Below are 19,299 nucleotides of genomic sequence, written 5' to 3'. Positions count from 1 at the left end.
ACATGAGTATTCAGGACATACGAATGTATTTATAAAATAAATTTTATGAACTTCTTGAAACATTGACGTAAAATTTTGAAATATTTCAAAAACCAGAAGCTTTCGACTAGTAAAATTTACATGCTTTGCAGTGGTGGTCTGCGTAATATTAGCGCTGCTTTTAGTGTGCAGGGAACCATTGGGGTTTCTAGTTTCAAAGATATCATTGGCATTTCCCTTTTCTAAATATCATTGTTTTATCTCAACGCAATGGAACTGGCGTGTTGCTCCATGTTGCTCTATAACAAGATATATCACAATTATAGGTCATTGGCAAATTATCCTTTTAATTGTGGTAGTCGATGTACCCGTCCAATTCTGATGTGCCATGATTTCCTAGCACATGCACTATTCACTATGAAGGTTCATGTTTTTTGTTTTGTTTTCCTCACATCAAGATATAACTCATGATTAAAACTCGCAAAGATGCATCCTATGTAGTTTTCAGGACATTCATAACTTAAAAGGTAGATTTTTGTTTTTTTATCATTTTTTTTTTAGTTTTTGGAGCCTGGAGTCAAAGATTCCTATTCCATAGGATCTTATGGAACTTATCAAATCAAAATAGCATATATTTCATTCCATTCTCACGTAAAAGCAAAGTCCATAATGACATGGTGACAATTTCGCACATAATCGTTATGAACAATTAAGGGAGCAAAGGCGTCAACAATGAAAATGACCAAAAGAAATAAATAAACTTATGGAACTTATTTAAAATTACAAAATTCTTAATAGGGAAAGGTGAAAATAATGTAAAAAACAATGGAGTTGGGTAAATTTACTTATGTTTTTTTGTAAATTTTCTTCTGTATTAATAATCTGTACAAATTATCAGGTCATTTGTCCAGTGGCCACAACATCTTTTATTTATATATTATATACTAAAAAATATACGAATATCTAATAAAGCCACTACGTTAAGCCACACAATCTTAATTATTTTATTAGTTAGATCTAAAACTTACAGCTGTGATTTAACTAGAGACTAATAGTTATGTAACATTATAGTCTCCGTCTAACATGTGAGGTATAACACATGAACTTTATTAAGTATATATATTAATGGTGAATATTTAAAATATCTATGTATATATGGAATATGTATCGGCGTATAACAAACGCGATCAACTAGCACACCTACCGAAAAGAAGAAGTCCGGTAGCCTGCCGTCCATTGTGTAGACAGCACAAAGAAATTCTGATCTTATACGTTCAGTTAGGCCAACTATATTTATTACTTAGTTCCATCTGCTGTACAAAGAAAAGGAAAAAACTACATGCTAGCTATCTATAAGACAAGAGCTACATATCCGTCCGGATGGAAAAAAAATACACGAGCTATCTCCGTTTAAAATAAAGAGGTAGATCAATGGAGAGATAACAGGTGTAGTTATTTTCTTTGAATTGTGTATAGGAGACTAGCTATGCATGAATGGTAAAAATAAAAATAAAAATTTATACGTCTACACATGTTTTTCCGGTTACCACCGAGAAAAAATACTGCCAAACAAAAATACATGCATTTATATAATTTTGTCAAATTTAAATAATTTTGACAACTTTTGAACGAATTTAAAAATATGTTTGATAAATTTTCAGTGGTATTTTTGACACTACTTTTTGTTCCTGTACTCAAATATTATAACAGATATACTAGTTCAACCATACTAGAAGCAATATGCGGATGTTTAATAAACTAGAAGGATACCCTGCACGTTGCAGCGGGAATCTTCTAAGAAATTATATTGTCTAAATGAAATGGTTACATATGTAATATGAATTGTCTGTAGAAGTATGGAATATTCAATTGGCCAAAATAGTTGAGATGCTTAATTTAATTCACATTATTTTTTATATTTGATGGCTATAAATTAACTATGTGAACATTTTAATCAAAAAATGGTGACATAGATAGCTTGCATGGAAGGATACATCAATAATTAATGTTAGTGGAGATGACATGGATATTTGATTGGCTAATGAAATAGATGATATGGATAGCTTGCATATAGAGATAGACTAACATTAATTGCAGTTAGTGGGCTTTTGCTTTATAAAAAGTATAGATCCACCACGTTAAGCGAGACAATCCTACTTATTTTGATAGTTAGATCAAAAAGTTACGGCTGTGATTTAACTAGAGATTAATAGTTACTTAACATTATAGTCGTGTTTGACAGGGAAATTCAATTCGGCTCCCGGGTGCGTATGCTCCCTATACCAAAAAATTATATTTTGAGTTGTCAAAAAAATTTGACAAAAAATTCTACATGTACATCTCCATAATATATGTGCATTCGTCAAGTTTCACGAAAAATCAAAAAAATTTATGGTCTATGTAAAAAAGAGAAAATTTATCTTGTAAAAAGAATTATTTTTAGCGCTGAATTTTGTCTTTTTTACACACGTCACATGACAAGTCCATTTTTTATGAAACAACTTTGTAAGCGTGTAGCACGTGAAGATATACGTGCGAATTTTTTGTTTCAATTTTTTTGAAATTCAAAATATGTGTAAGATAAATTTCAAAATAGAGGGAGCATATGCTCCCATGTTCCAAAACACCACTCCCTGTTTGACACGTCCATATAACATGTGAGGTATAACACATGAAATTTATTAAGTATATATATATTAACGAAATTGCCAAGTTTCAGCTAGTTAAGACGTAGATTATGTCTTAATCACGTGCTCAATTGTTGGATTTTGTTTCTACTTGAAGATTCGTGCTAGCTGTTGTTTGTACTTTGTTTTGGCCCGCATGCTGATGTAATTCGATTGCGACATAAGTTAAGTTTCAGTCGACTCTGACTTAGACACACCCTATATTAATGGTGGAGTTTTAAAATATCTATCTATAGATGAAATATGTATCGGCGCATAACGCGATAAACTAGCACACCTACCGAAAAGAAGAAGTCTGGTAGCCAGCCAGCCGTCTGTTATCTGGACACAAAGAAGTCCTGATGTTGTACCTTCAGTTAGGAAAACTCTATTTTTTTTAAACACAGTGCGGACGCAGGCCCTCACATACACGCACATACACTCACACTTATGAACGCACACACGCACACTCTACCCCTATGAGCATCTCCGGAAGACTGAGCCGGCGGATTGGATCTTGAAATTGACGAATTCACCACAGGTACCTCGCTGTCGACGGGAACGTCACCTTCTACTGAATGAATATTCCGCCTTTATGAGACACACATATGTCATATCTGGGATTTGAACTCTGGTGAGCTGGGGGTCAACCACCGTCCTAATCACCCAACCTTAGATTGATTCTCTAGGCCAACTCTATTTATTACTTAGCTCCATCTGTTGTACATTAAAGAAATAAAAAAGACTACACGCTACCTATCTATAAGACATGAGCTACATATCCGTTCGGATGGAAAAAATATACACAAGATATCTCCGTTTTAAATAAGATTAGTTGAATCGAGATAAGGCATGTAATTTTCCTTGAATTGTGTATAGGAGACTAGCTATGAAAATAAAAATATATACGCCTACACAGGGTTTTCTGGGTACCACCGAGAAAAAATACCGCCAAACCAAAATACAGGTATTTACTTTTCGGATTTTTTGAACGAATTTGAAAATATGTTTGACAAATTGCGAGCACTAGTACATATCGGGCGATCACACACGGCTAAAATGGAATGTCGCACACGATAAACCTACCTATCACTGTGCAAGGGTTATTCAGTCAACTTTTATTTATTTTTATTCAGGTGTACCATGAAGAAAGGTCTCTCTATCATGTTGGATGTGCCTTTGGATGCGCTTGCGAAACAAATTGCGCAAGCTGGGACCGCTTCTCGCCCCCTTCTAGATCAGCCATCTGATGATCCATACACAGCGGTAGCTGCTCTCATTCCTTGAAACTAAGTTGTTTGATCACGCCGATATCTGCTTTGGGTGTTTTAGCATGCTTACAATGTATCTTTATCACTGATCTGCTTTATGACAGTAAAATATGATATTGTTGTTGTGTTTGTGTGCAAACACTAGATGAGACACAACAAAGAATTGCAGTAAACATACATGCACTTTTATAAACCCTTTACATGTATATTGGTTGTAGACATGTTCCCACTAGTTAACATGCATGACTCAGTTCTTTTGTCTGCTCCACAGGCTTTCGCAAAACTTAGCCTGCTTACGGAGCAAAGAGGGGATGCTTATGCTAATTTCGATGTAAGGGTTTCACTTGAAGGTATGTTAGGTTCATAGATAAACAGGGTCACCATTTATTTGGGCCTGAGCAAATTTCTAATTCAGCAGAAAATTAGTGTCTCCATTTATCTATGCAGATATTGCAGCTACACATGGTCATGGAGATGTCTCTCAGCTAACCCCAACTTATATCGCGATTGAGGTATTGTAAATATCGAGTCAATTTTTTTGTGTGCAGTTGACATTCCATGCTTTCTCCAATCCACCCTTTAGACGAATTTTCCTCTGATGTAATGTCCTGCTACAAGTCAGGCCCTACAGAAGATTCATAATTTTGTCAATAAGCACTCCATGGCCAGCGGCCCATTTGAGGACTTATAAGTTGATAACAAAGATACGAAGGGTACAAGCCTTGTAGATTTTGACCCCATTTTTTCTTGTATGTTTATTCTTTTATCCCTCAACATTATTCATTTATTCTTTGTACCCAAAGAGGAGATGGGCTTGGGCATACACAGAAAGTAAATAAGAGATTCTTTGTACCGAAAGAGGTGATGGGCTTGCTCATGCTCAGAAAATAAATAAGAAAATAGCTGATGCGCTAGTGTGACAGTTTCGCTGTTCGGAAAGATCATTGTAGTTACATATTTCACTCTACGTTTTCCTTACGTGGGATCTTCTTTCTAGGGGAAATTCAAATGAAAACTTCTGACGTACTCATGTTTTCTAATGTGATAAACTTCAAGACAAATGTAAAAAGAGCACAATAAGTTGACAAAGATAAATCAAACATGAACATCAAAGGCCCTTCAGAAACAAAAACAAAAAAGTTATAATAATAGGCCTAGCCCGGAGGTGGTAGATTTGCACCCGGGTGCACATGCACCCTATATTGAAAATTCCAAAAATGATAGATCAAAGTTTCAGAAAAAATTGAAATATATTTTTCATGTATATCCTATGTTGACACTTGTTTGTGCAGATTTCGGCATAAAAAATCTTCGATGTGTGACCTACACATAAATGTGAAAATATAATTTCCTATTTCCATGAACAGTGCACATCCAATTGTTATAGTGTCATTTGGACATTTTATCATTTTTGTGTAGGCACGTATAATCGAATTTTACCATAAAAACTTACACAAGTATCAACATAATAGAACATAATATGTACATGAAAAATTAGTTTCAACTTTTTGAGACTTTTAAATAGATTTTTAATTTTTTTTATGAAACCGGGTGCATCCGGGTATCTCCCTAGCGTGGAGCCTCAATAGAAGGAACTGTTAGAGTATACATGTATATTGTAGTTTCCCCATATGTTAGGGGGCTTCCTGCATATTTGCGCCTTTACATGTACTATATATTGTGGCCTTTGGCCCTCTGGTAATACAAGCTGTCTATTCCTATCATGGTATCAGAGCTGAAGGTTTAGCTCCTCTTTTCTCCTCGTCACAGCCGCCACCTCGCCCCGGTCTTCGTTGCCGGTTCCGATCTGGTCGCTGTTCCTTTCTGGATCGAGATCGATCTCCCGATCTGGCCGCTGTTTTCTTTCCCCGTCGCCTCGTCGCTTCGTTGCTCCTACGAGGCCGCCCGCTCCCACGAGTCCTCGCCCCGTCGCCCCGTCGCCTCGTCGCCCGCTCCCACGAGCCCGCTTCACCAGGTAGGCCCACGCTAGGTCCTCGATCGCCTCGATCCATCGATCCGCCCAGGTCCTCGCCAGCTAGGCCCGACTCGATCTCGCCTCCAGGTCATCGCCCTCCAGCCTCCTGCCTCGCCCCGGTCTTCGCGCCTCCAGGTCGTCACCCGCCAGCCGCCAGCCAGCCTCCCGCCAGGTCGTCGCCCGCCAGGTCCCACGAGCCCACGCCAGGTCCTCTGATCTACCGATCTCGGCTTCCCCTGCCGCCAGGACCGTCCGGAAAAGACTACTGGGGCCGTCAATCGGCCTGCTCGCCGGGATTTGGCCAGTTCGTCTCACCGGGGCCTTGGCCATCCCTTGACCAGATCGTGTGTAAAAAAAAGCGAAAAAAGAGATACATATATGTCTTCCTCGGGCTATGTTGCGATCCCTCGCTGCCAGGTGATCTTTGATGGCGTGAATTACCCTGATTTCGCTTCCTTCATGCGCGTCCACATGCGCGGTCTTCGTCTTTGGGGTGTGCTTTCCGGCGAGGTCTCCTGTCCGCCGCGCCCCGTTGCTCCTACGGTGCCTGTTGCATGGCCACCTGTTGCCCTTGCCCCTGATGCTACTCAGGCAGATAAGGATGCAGCCAAGAGTGCTGATGATGCTGCTCTGGCTGATTATGACCGGAAGGTCCAAGACCACTCTACTGCCGTTGCGACTTACCGGCTGGATCTGACTGAGTACACTCAGTGGATAGATGAGGATGCTCGTGCTGCTGCTGTTCTCACCTCCAGTGTCCTGCCTCAGTATCTTTGCTGAGTTTGGGTCTTCTGTGGTGACCCTGCATACCACTGCATGTTGTAGTATGCCAGTCGTTGATATAACATTCGCGAAGTACCATTCCGCAAATATTACATCCCTCAGAGTAGTACAACAGAACATAGCAAGGTCCATAACTCATTCACATCTTATTACAATACACATACACAAGTCGTCTCGGAGCTCCTCTTGGGTCCTGAGAGGAAATCTCCTGGGTTCGAGGTGAACCCAACTTAACTTACAATACTATTGTCTCATTAAACAAACATTTATTTAATCGAGCAGCTACATGGTGAGAGTTTGTGCTGCTCGGCTACTACTACTCCTCAGATATCTCTAGGCTTGTTCTTCTCCGGAAGCCTCCCCGGATCCGTAGACGATGATGTAGTCTACGCCTTCAACTCCTCCCGAGAGGTCGGGTGCATCATAGCCGATAACCTCGGCTCCTTCATTGTTGTCGTAGTCCTCCTCCGGACGGTTCGGACAATCTAAGCATGGGATTTAAGAGTGGTATGAGTACGAGCGTACTCAACAAGTTCATTATAGATAAGAGGTGTTTAATGCACTAGCTACGATATTAGACCAGAAAGTCTAATACCAATGCAAGTTTTGGTAAACATTTCTTCAAGAGATTGCTTTTATTTCAAAGAGCTATGTCCGTCGGCCTTCACCGGTTTACTAGAACTTCATGGAGCTCCTTTCCGGCCGCGTTCGCAGTTCCTCAATCCCGGAACGGGGAGTGACGAGTCACGATTCTTTACACTCTGCGGAGGTGTGTTGCTTTACCCATAAGAGATCTTAACCTTGGTGCCAACCGGGCAGCTTTCCCGTCCACACTTCCTTCGGTGTGAGGCCCGGTATAAGGTCTAGCCAATCATGTTCCTCCGCTACCTCGAACACCCACCCTTTTGTAAGATTGTCCTCCCCTATATCCATGATGAGACCGTTCCGGGCATTCATATGCCTTCCCCTATCATCATGGATAGACCGTTCCGGACACCTTACAATCCCTCATAGACCGCAATACCGTGGGGACTTAGGACTCCCCAGCCTCACCATCTTGCTCCTTCGGGCGACAAGTGTACTACGGACTATGCCGTGGGGACTTAGGACTCCCCAGCCTCACCAGCTTGCCCCCTTGGATTACAAGTGTACTACGGTAAAGCGCATCCGTTGATGAACGAGAGGTGGAAACACTTTTGACTACTCCGTCCCACTCCGGATCTTATGGTTAACACGGGTATTACGGCACAAGAATCACTTGGCGACATTTGTTGTTTAATCCTAGATGGATATAAACCCGTGCAATGGAACCTCCACCATATCAACACAATCCATGGTTCCATTGCCCACCACATAGTCATATTCATAGTTATGAAAGTAGTGGTTTTGATTTTTGTGCAATAGTGATAACCATAATACTTTGCAAGTACTTTGATAAAAATACTTCAAATGACATGAGCAAGTGATGAACTTGCCTGAACACTGCAAAGTTCTGCAGTTGGAAGGTATGGACTGACCCTTGTCCTCTTGTTCTGAAAAATAGCATCATTGTCCGATAAGGGCAATGGTTAAAGAAGCAATAATGCATGATTCCAGTTTTAGGGTTTGTTTCCCCCTTCCGATGTCGTTGTTATTTTATGAGAGGTTAGATACTAAGAACATCTTAGGGATACTTGATTTAGGGTAAATCCAACCTTGAAATGTTGTCAAGGTGTTTTAAAGTCCAAAGGCATTAATGGACTTATTTTTATTATTGAAAATTATATGTGTGATTTAAATCATTATTTAAATCATCAAATTAAGACTTATTCTTCTTTGTCTTTAAAAATTCTCTTTGATATTTTATTTAGGTAGAGAATTTTATGCTGATACATTTTCATATTTTTATTTATTTTTTGGAGTTTATTTTATTTTATAAAATTCTTGGAAATTCTTGTTTAAATGGGTATTTTGGAAAATGCCCAAAATACCCCTCGGCCCCACTTGTCAGGTGGCCGAGCTGGTTAGGTTGGACCAGCCCAGTGGGCTCGGTCCAACCGACCCAGTCGCTTCGTCGTCCTCTACCCCGTAACCCTAATTCCCCTTTCGGGCTCCCGCGACACCGAAATCGCCTCCGCCGTCGTCGCCCTGCTCCGGCCGCCTCCGGCCATCATCGGCGACGATCAGATGTGGATCTGGACCGCCTCTCGACGGCGGACCTGGTGGTCCGCGTCGATTTGACGCTCGCGTCCACCTCGACTCTTCCCCAACGCATCTGCGCCTCGGCCGCACGGATCCGCGAAGATCCGCCGTTCGCCGGCGTCCCTGGCGCTGCGGTGCGGCCGTGTGCCACGCCGTGGTTGCTGGTAGCTGCGGCGCTGCTGTGGCTTGGCTTGGCCTGGCGCTGCCGTGCCCCCGGCGTGTGCCGCCGTGGCCGCCATGGCCGCGCCCTTCATCACGCACCACCAGTGAGTACTCCTTCGCCTCCTTCTCTCCCTCTCTGCGCTACTCTCTTCTCTCTTACATCTGGCTCGGCCACAGGTCTCATCCTCCATGTGGAGATGCTTGCCGTGCCGATGCGTTGCTGCTGCGGCTTGCTAGCTTGTGCTCATGCTGCTGTGCTGTGTGGCTGTGCTATTGCGCTGCTACTGCTATGCATTTCTTGAATCTCTCCCTGTGCCTCTGCTCTATTGCTATTCTGGCTAGGAATTCCTGTGTATTCAATTTGACTGCCCTGACTTGATTACCAAGTGTAAACCTTGCAAATTGCAAGTTCCAGGGCACTGAGATGCTGTCCCTTGTGCTCAATTTCCTGTGTAAGTTTGGTTGGGCATTACTGCTGGTTAATCTGTAGGTTTCAACGATGTGCACCACGTGTGGTGCATATTTACCTTGATTTAGAGGTTCATGCTGCCTTGGGTGTGCTTCTGGATATATTCATTTAATTATCTATTTGGTTGCCTGTGAAGCACTTATCTGTGATGCAGTTGTCCAGTTACTTAATTATCTGTTCATGTGTTAATTACTTGGACTGAGTTCTAGCATGCAGTAGCATGCTCTAGCAAGCTTCTGGTGATCATATGATCATCAGTTGCTTGTAAAAGCTGCTCCTTGGTGTCCGTGGCTCACTGTTGCTCACTCTGTGCTGTGTGTGTATCACACGAGACTTAACACTGGTGGGTATTGCTTGTTGGCTTATGCAAGCTGCTGTTGCTTGCACTTGATCCATTGGATCACTGCAAAGCCCCGGTGCTTTTATTTATTTGTTTTGTTCACTTATACTGTGTTGCCTGAATTTTACTGAAGTGGATAAGTGATGTGAGCTGCTTGTGCGGTTGTGATCATCTAATTAATTGTGACGGGGCTAGATGGATGCCAACTCTCGGTTGTGTACCCTAGCCCTTTCTCGAATCCAAATGGATAATGAGGTATAGGTTATTGTGCTGGCTTAGGGTTGAGGTGGCCCTAGCAGTACTTGTGTTGCTGTCCTGGTTGCTCCCCTATCTGTGGTTTGCCATGATTTGTGTTGGCTGACTGGAATGGATTAGTTGTTCAATGGCTTGGTCCAATCTTGGACTTCCAGTGACCTTTTGGTGTTGACAAAATATATAGACAGGTAATTGTCTATAATCTGATGGCCTAGCTAGCTGTAGGTGCTTAGTGAGTGGTTTAGGCTAGCTATGGTTTCATTCTTGGCTGGATTCCTCTAGTTATGCATGGATTTGCATAACTGTTGTTCCCATAGAATGTTTACCTAGTGGTCTTACCCATCTATGCTTGCACCAAATGGCCTGGTAGCCAGATGATGACACACACGGGGTATTCCTACCCTTACGTGCTTCTGTGATGCATTGTATGCTTATTTATGAGCAAGACTATGATCTTGCTCAGGTTGATTTGTGTGGTATACCTCACTCCAGCTCCTAGAATGAGTTGTTGGTGTAGAGGATTGCTTCTGGTGGTTTTGGTTTGCTTGCCCTTCTCCTCCTTGCAAGCTTGTGAATCTTGGTTTGGTTCAGTGGTGATCTTAGACAGGTTGAACAGCTCTGGCTGTTCTTCCTGTTCTTGGTGTTCTTACTCTTTGGAGATGCTGCCGATGGAATGGCTAGGGTTCACTGTTGAAGAGGTTTATATATGGCTGGCCTCTTCTCCCCCTGGTCGACAGCTTGGTCTGGTTCAGCTTGTGACTCACTGCTGGTGTGTGTGTGTGCTGTGATGCATGCACACCCCATGCCTTGGTGTTGAGCATGCACACATGTACTGTGAGCTGCCTGTGTGTGTGTGTAGCCTGGTGTGGTGTACCAGGACTTGGAGATGGATCAGCTCGGCAGATCCATGTGCATATCCTCTCCAATTCAATTTCTTTGTGAATCTGCCAAGTGGCTATGCCACTTGGCATAACACTTGGTTTTCTTTCTTTGTGTTTGTGTGCGGGGATCAACAATGGCTCGAAAATGGACATGGAGTTCTTCAAATACAAGATCAAATGAAGATGATCTTGTAGAATTTAGACTAGGATCATTAACTTGTAATTTTTTCTTTATTTTTCTTTCTTCTATTCTGCCCATTTATGTAATGTGTTGTATTGTTCATTTAATTCACTTATGAATATTGTAATGACATTGTAATCTTGTGTGATGATCAATAAAGCTCAAAGTTTTCTCTAATGAGCTTCACTTTATTATAATTGTTCATCTTGTTTATTATTGATTATATTACTTAATGAATTTCCTCAATTGAATTATTTAAAGTAATTATTTAATGTTTGAATTTGAAATTCAAATTCAACCTTGGTTTGAATTCAACCATGTCATAACATTTAGAATTCAATCATGTAAACTCTCCCTCTCTTCTCAAAACCCTAAACTAGTGAAGTGAGATGCAAGTTTGTCGCACTCTCGAAACCCTAACCCTGTAAGGTGTCGAGAGAGAAACTTGTCCCCCTTCGATGCAGTTTTTGTTTAAAAGCGCGAAATTTCCCCAGAATTTACTATGCAATGCACATCCCTTTCTAAAATCTACCCCTCGATCGTCTCTAAACCTGGGACATTACAGCCTTTCCCCCTTAAAGAAAACTTCGTCCCGAAGTTGTGGTTGTAATACCTGAACAGTTCGGGGTATGTTTTCCTCAGGTCTTCCTCCTTTTCCCAGGTGGCTTCCCTCTCGGGATGATGCTTCCATTGTATCTTGCAATACTTGATCGCCTTATTTCTGAGTTGTTTCCAGCTTTCCTCGAGAATCTTGGCTGGCTTCTCGATATATGTCAAGTCTGGTTGTAATTCCAGCTCATCATGTGATATTGGTTCATCTGGGGTCTTCAAACACTTTCTGAGTTGTGACACATGGAATACATTGTGAACTTGTGCTAACCTTCCCGGTAGATCCAATTCAAAGGCTAAACCTCGATTCGACTCGGTATCTTGAAGGGTCCTATGTATCTAGGGCTTAACTTTCCTTTTACTCCGAATCTACTGAAGTCCTTTCATCGGGCTTACCTTAAGATATACCATGTCTCCAACTTGTGGCTCCCAAGTTCTCCTCTTCGATCTGCGTAACTCTTTTGCCGACTTTGGGCTATCTTCAAGCCTGTCTACGATAATGTCAATTATTTGTTGATTTTCCTTGACATAATCAGGGTTGAACTCTTTGCTTGCTCCGGCTTCATACCAACATATCGGTGATCTACACTTCCTTCCATAGAGAGCTTCAAATGGTGCCATCTTGATGCTGCTTTGATAGCTATTATTGTATGAAAACTCTGCTAGTGGTAAGTGTTCCTCCCATGATCCTCCGAAGTCTAGGGCACAAGCCCTAAGCATATCTTCTAAGATCTGATTGGTTCTCTCGGTTTGTCCACCGGTTTGTGGATGATAAGCGGTACTATAATCCAACTTGGATCCTAAAGCTTCGTGAAGTTGCTTCCAGAATGCTGATGTGAACACGGATCCTCGATCCGATACTATCTTCTTAGGTACTCCATGCTTACTCACGATCTCCTTGATGTAAAGATCAATGAGTTTCTCTCCTTTGTCCTGTTGATTTACCGCTAAGAAGTGGGCGCTTTTCGTCAACCGGTCCACGATTACCCATATCATGTCCTTCTTTTTATTAGTCATGGGTAGTCCGGTGATGAAATCCATCCCTATTTCCTCCCATTTCCACTCTGGAATAGGTAGAGGTTGTAACTTTCCTGCCGGACTCTGATGTTCAGCCTTCACTCGCTGGCAGGTATGGCATTCTGCAACATATTGTGCTATCTCCCTCTTCATGTTATTCCACCAGAATAGTTCCTTTAGATCCATATACATCTTTGTACTTCCCGGATGTATGGAATATGGTGTTTGATGAGCTTCCCGGAGTATTACTTCCTTGATTTCAGCAATATCCGGAACGCAAATCCTCTTCTGGAACCACAAAGATCCAGATTCTCCTCGGTGAAATTCGATGGTCTTCCCTCATCTATTCTCCTCATCTCTTCTACAATGAATGGATCGTCCAGTTGACCCATCATTATCTCATTCTTCAGGTTGACATTCAGCTCATCGGCTACTTGCAACGCCGATAATCCTTCATGGGCTTCCTTCTCCCAAAGTTGTATTTGGGCTTGGCTTATTTCCTTCCTCAACTCCGGTGATATTTCTTGTTCCACTCCTCCGGTACTCTTTCTACTCAGGGCGTCTGCTACAACATTAGCCTTCCCTGGTGTGTAATTGATTGTCAGATCATAATCCTTAATCAATTCTAGCCATCTTTTCTGCCTCATGTTGAGTTCCTTCTGAGTGAAGAAATATTTGAGGCTTTTATGATCTGTATAGAGCTCACACTTAGCTCCATAGAGAAAATGTCTCCAAGTTTTGAGTGCAAAAACGACAGCTGCTAATTCCAAGTCATGTGTTGGATAGTTCACTTCATGAGGTCTGAGTTGCCTCGATCCATAAGATATCACTTTCCGATCTTGCATGAGTACACAACCCAATCCATGTTTGGATGCGTCACAGTACACGGTGTAATCCTTGCCAACTTCCGGAACTGCTAACACCGGTGCTGTGGTGAGTTTCTCTTTCAGAGTTTGAAAACTCTTCTCACACTCCTCTGACCACACGAATGGTGTGTTCTTCCTTAGCAACTTTGTCATAGGTCCTGCTATCTTAGAGAATCCTTCAATGAATCTCCGATAGTATCCTGCCATTCCTAGGAATCCTCGGATTTCCTTGACAGTCTTGGGTGCTTCCCATTCTAGAACTGCTGCTACCTTGCTCGGGTTGACAGCGATTCCATCTTTGCTAATGACATGACCAAGAAATTCCACTTGATCTAGCCAAAATTCACACTTGCTGAGTTTGGCATAGAGTTGATGTTCCCTTAGTGTTTGCAACACTAACCTCAAATGTTCGGCATGTTCCGCCTTGTTCTTGGAATATATCAGGATATCATCGATGAATACGATGACAAACTTGTCTAGATATGGCATGAAGATCTTATTCATGAGATTCATGAATATTGCTGGGGCATTGGTTAATCCAAAAGGTACTACAAGGTATTCATGATGTCCGTACCTTGAGACAAAGGCTGTTTTCGGAACGTCTTCCTTCTTGATCTTTATCTGGTGATAACCGGATCTTAGATCAATCTTGGAAAAGACTCCCGCGCCTCTAACTTGATCAAATAAATCTTGTATTCTTGGAAGTGGATACTTGTTCTTGATTGTGACGTTGTTCGAGATTTACGTAGTCTCCGCACATCCTTCTTCCTCCATCTCTTTTATCCACGAAGATCACAGGTGATCCCCATGGTGAAACACTCTCTTGAATGAATCCCTTTTGTTCCAAGTCATCCAATTGCTCCTTCAGTTCTTTCAATTCCTTAGGCCCCATTTTATATGGTGCTTTAGCAATCGGAGCTGTTCCTGGAATTAGGTCGATAGTGAATTCTATCTCCCTATCTGGTGGCATACCAGGTAATTCCGCAGGAAACACATCCTGGAATTCATTTACTACAGGTATATCTTCTATCTTCACCTCCTTCATGCTATTCAGCTGTAGTTCAACTTCAATCTGTGTGTGTTTGTCTCCTTGGTAGATCATTCTACTTCCATCGGGGCTTTTCAAAGACACCGTCTTGTTTACACAGTCGATCAATGCTCCATTAGCTTCTAACCAGTTCATACCAAGAATGACATCAATGTCCTTCATCGGTAAAATGAACAGGTCCGCGTCAAACGCGCACTTATTGATCATAATGACTTGTTTTTGTTTGACATGGGTTACTACTATCGTTCCCCCCGCAGAAAGTATGGTTATGGGTGTATCTAACTTAGTGCAACTAATCCCATGTTTGATGATGAATTGTTGAGAAATGAATGATGTAGTTGCACCGGTATCAAAAAGTACTTTGCCAGGATGAGTGAGTATCTGGAGCGTACCTATCACCGCCTGGTCAGAGTTGACCACCTCCTCCAGACTGGTACAGTTCAGCTTGCCGAAGGGCTTCTTATTCTTCCAGCTCCCTCCGGTGTTTCCTCGATTTCCTCCTCCTCCAGATTGACCTCCTCCACTATTCTTCTTGGGGCAGTCTTTCAGCATGTGCCCCTCCTGGCGACAACCAAAGCATATAATCCTTGGTTTCTTGCAATCCCTGGCAAAATGCCCTGTGAGTCCACAACTCCTGCAAACGCTTTGATTTGCAGTCTGGAATGCCTGATTCTTCCTACTACCATAGTAGTTGCTGTTGTTGTTGTTGTTGTTCACTAGTAGGAAAAGCCTTATCAGTGGCGCACGAAAATTTGATTCTGTGGCGCACGGGTGGTGCGCCACAGAAACGTCGCCACAAAAATAAGCTTTCTGTGGCGCACCTGGTCGTGCGCCACGGAAATAAGGTTTACGTGGCGCACTTGTTCTTAGGTGCGCCACTGAAAAGCGTGCGCCACGAAATTGCTTCTTAGTGCGCCACGGAATTTGCTTGTATTATACACGATTTTGTGCTGCTTGCTACACATATGCGGTTTATACACAGCAATACGGATACACAATACGAGATACACGGGTTATATACGGCAACATTCAGATATAATATAAATATCATGTACATTGCACGAGATATAACATAGACATCATCATCACATTACTTAGAGCCCGATCGAGATACATATATAGTGGCAAGTGTCAAATGTTTTGCATACAACTCTTAATTCATACAAAATTCACAATTTCGAGATACAAAGTAGTCTTCATCCGGTTCCTCCTTTGCTCCGTCATCTCTACCCACCGAGGCTCGCTTGCATCGGGGTCCTTCCATCCAGTTCCTACTATGATGAAAATGGAAGAAAGTGAGACCAACAAGTATCCGATGCACAAGAGAAATGGAATAAATGCCTCATACATTGTTGGTCAACACAAATATTAACATTCGGGGACGGTGTAAGTGAGACCAAGTCCGATGCACAAGAGATTGATATTTGTGCTATCTTACCAGAGCTCACTTACGCCGCCCCGAGTGTACGGTGACCAAACATTTTAATCATCGGCATTTTGAAAATGTCAAAGCAAATGGAATGACAAAATGGAATAAGTGCCTCATACATTGTTGGTCAACACAAATATTAACATTTAGGGATGGCGTCGGTGAGACCAAGTCCGATGCACAAGAGATTGATATTTGTGCTATCTTACCGGGCTCACTGACGCCACCCCCAAGTGTACGGTGACCAACATTTTAATCATCGGCATTTTGAAAATACCAAAGCAAATGGAATGACAAGGGCCTCATACTTTGTTGGTCGAAACAAATATTAACATTCCGGGACGGAGTTAGCGAAGCCGGGTAGGATGCACAAGAGATTGATATTTGTGCAATCACACGAGGCTCACTAACACCGCCCACGAGTGTACTGGTGACCAAGCATTTTAATCATCGGCATTTTGAAAATCTCAAAGCAAATGGAATGACAAAATGGAATAAGTGCCTCATACATTGTTGGTCAACACAAATATTAACATCTAGGGATGGCGTAAGCGAGGCCAGGTAGGATGCACAAGAGATTGATATTTGTGCTATCTTACAGAGCTCACTTACGCCACCCCGAGTGTACGGTGACCAAACATTTTAATCATCGGCATTTTGAAAATCTCAAAGCAAATGGAATGACAAAATAGAATATGTGCCTCATACATTGTTGGTCAACACAAATACTTTGCGGAAGGGCCCCCTTTCCCAAGGTCAGCGTTCCGTCAACGGGTGCTTGACGACACAACAACGCCGATCTGCATCTCTGGCGCAGAACCACGCCAGTCCCTCGCTGTCCAGTGAACGAGTCCTTGATGCAAAGACATATATAGCATTTGGAGAGCAAACAAGCAGTAGCCATATCACTCAATCCAATAATATAGTAATTTGGATCATAAGGCATCAATTAAGGAGGCAACCAGGGACAAATTAAGGGAAACATTTGATGATCCGAGTAAGTGCATGACACTTTGAGCTACCCAAGAATAAAGGCCAACGAGTGGATAAACATCTGCTCAACCATTTCTTGCACTAGAGGAAAAGTAACCAACATTGAAACTTGAATAGTCAAGTGACACTACAAGCAGCTCACACACACATGCAAACACATGTGTTGACAGTAACTAATGGATATCAAGAACTAGTCTTGATCTCCAAATGGTGATTAGAGGGAATTTATTCATCTTAATTAAGCAACATTAGGGACAAATGGGATCATGCAAGGGACTTGGATCATTTGGATCATAAGGCATCAATTAAGGAGGCAACCAGGGACAAAGGGAAACATTTGATGATCCATTATCATAGGGACATAAGTCAAGATGCTCAAACACACATAGCATGCATGGAGCGAGATGCTCCAAAGGGATTATTCATCACTTGGTATATAGACCAAGTGATGCGGCATAAGAGAGGCCAATCAAGAACCGAGTAAATCCAGTAAGTGATAGATATGCCTAAACAAGCAACAACACATAGCATATCCCAGCTAACCGGATGAGACAAGTCTTGGTAGCCAAGCTGAATCACCTAGCACCACCTAGCCTTTTAAAACCATCGAAGCAGTCCTTTTTCTTCAAAGGATACCACGGTGGCATTCATTTACATGATCCCCTACTGTGGATATCTCTATTTTCATCAAAGCCAACACAAGAAATAGAAATTTATCATTACTCGGTTGAGTTCAAAACAAAGTCTGGGGTACCATAAGGGATTATTCATCACTTGGTAGTAACCATCATAAGCATTCCATTTAAATCACACATTTTAGTATATGTTCTTATCCAAGTTTTTGCCTCAGCCTTTGCATCATTGGCTGAGCTAAGACATCAAGCTTACGGCCAGGGAGCATTCTTTATTTTTAGGGAACTATATGAACTATATGCACATGATCCGAGTAAGCATCCCCACTAATCGAGCATTATAAGCATACCATAAGCTCACAAGAATCCATCAAGTAAATCATCGGGGGTCCAAAAAACTTGGGGTCCGGAAAACTAATCCCAACGAGAGAATTACTTGGGGTCCGGAAAACTAATCCCGGGCCAACCAAGAGCAACTATAAATATGTATGTATACAAGCCCACCGAGTAGCATTTCATGCATTTAAATTCCTATGAACCGAGTTAACCTCACCTGAGCACAACAAGCATTTAAATGAACGGTAGCATCAAATTCCTATGAACCCATCAAGAAAATTGTTAACGAGTTAACCTCACTTGAGCACAACAAATGAACCGAGTAGTAATAAGCCATCAAGATTAACGAGTTAACCTCACTAGAGCACAACAAATGAACCAGTAGCATCAAATGAACCAACCGAGTAGCAATGCATCACTAGCGAGCAATGCATCCAGAGCCAACAAATGAACCAGTAGCATCAAGATTAACGAGCTAAGCATCACTAGCAGCAATGCATCCAGAGCCAACCGAGCGAGCATTTCGTCGAGCACGTTGTGCTCGCGCGGGGAAGGAAAGAGGGAGGAGGGGAGGGAGCTTACCGACGATTTGGACGGTTGTGGAGGAGCTCACCGACGACGACGGCGAGGGGTGGAGGTCGCGGCGGCTCTTCCACCTTGACGCGGCGGCGGCTCCTCCACCTTGGCGCCGCGCCGGCCCCTCCTCCTCCACGCCGCAGCGGCTTGTGCTGCTGGTGGCGGGGATGGGTGGAGCGTGGCGGCATCCGGCCCTCGCGGAGGAAGGCGGCGGCGGCGGCGGCGGCGACGGCATCGCTCGCCATGGAAGGCGGCGGCGCGGGGAGAGAGGGGAGAGAGGGAGAGGAACTTCGTGGCGAGGGAGGGGTACGGCCTTGATATAGGACACGTTATTTCTGTGGCGCACCGAGACAAGTGCGCCACGAGAAAACATTATTTTGTGGCGCACCGTCGCCGTGCGCCACGAAGAAGTAATTTACGTAGGCGCACCGAGGTTTGTGCGCCGTAGAAATTGTAAAACCAATGGTTGGGGGTGACAGGGTGTGGGGCCCACCAAGTTTTTGTGGCGCACGGTTTAGTAGTGCGCCACAAAATTAAGCTATTTACGTGAGCGCACCGAGCTTCGTGCGCCACAAAATAAGTTTACGTGGCGCACTCAAAACGGTGCGCCACGGAACTAAGCTTCGCCTATAAGGGTTTTCCTACTAGTG

This window comes from Lolium rigidum, chromosome 1 (assembly GCF_022539505.1).
Source record: "Lolium rigidum isolate FL_2022 chromosome 1, APGP_CSIRO_Lrig_0.1, whole genome shotgun sequence".
Taxonomy (NCBI): Eukaryota; Viridiplantae; Streptophyta; class Magnoliopsida; order Poales; family Poaceae; genus Lolium; species Lolium rigidum.
Note: the sequence above shows the minus strand (reverse complement) of the source record.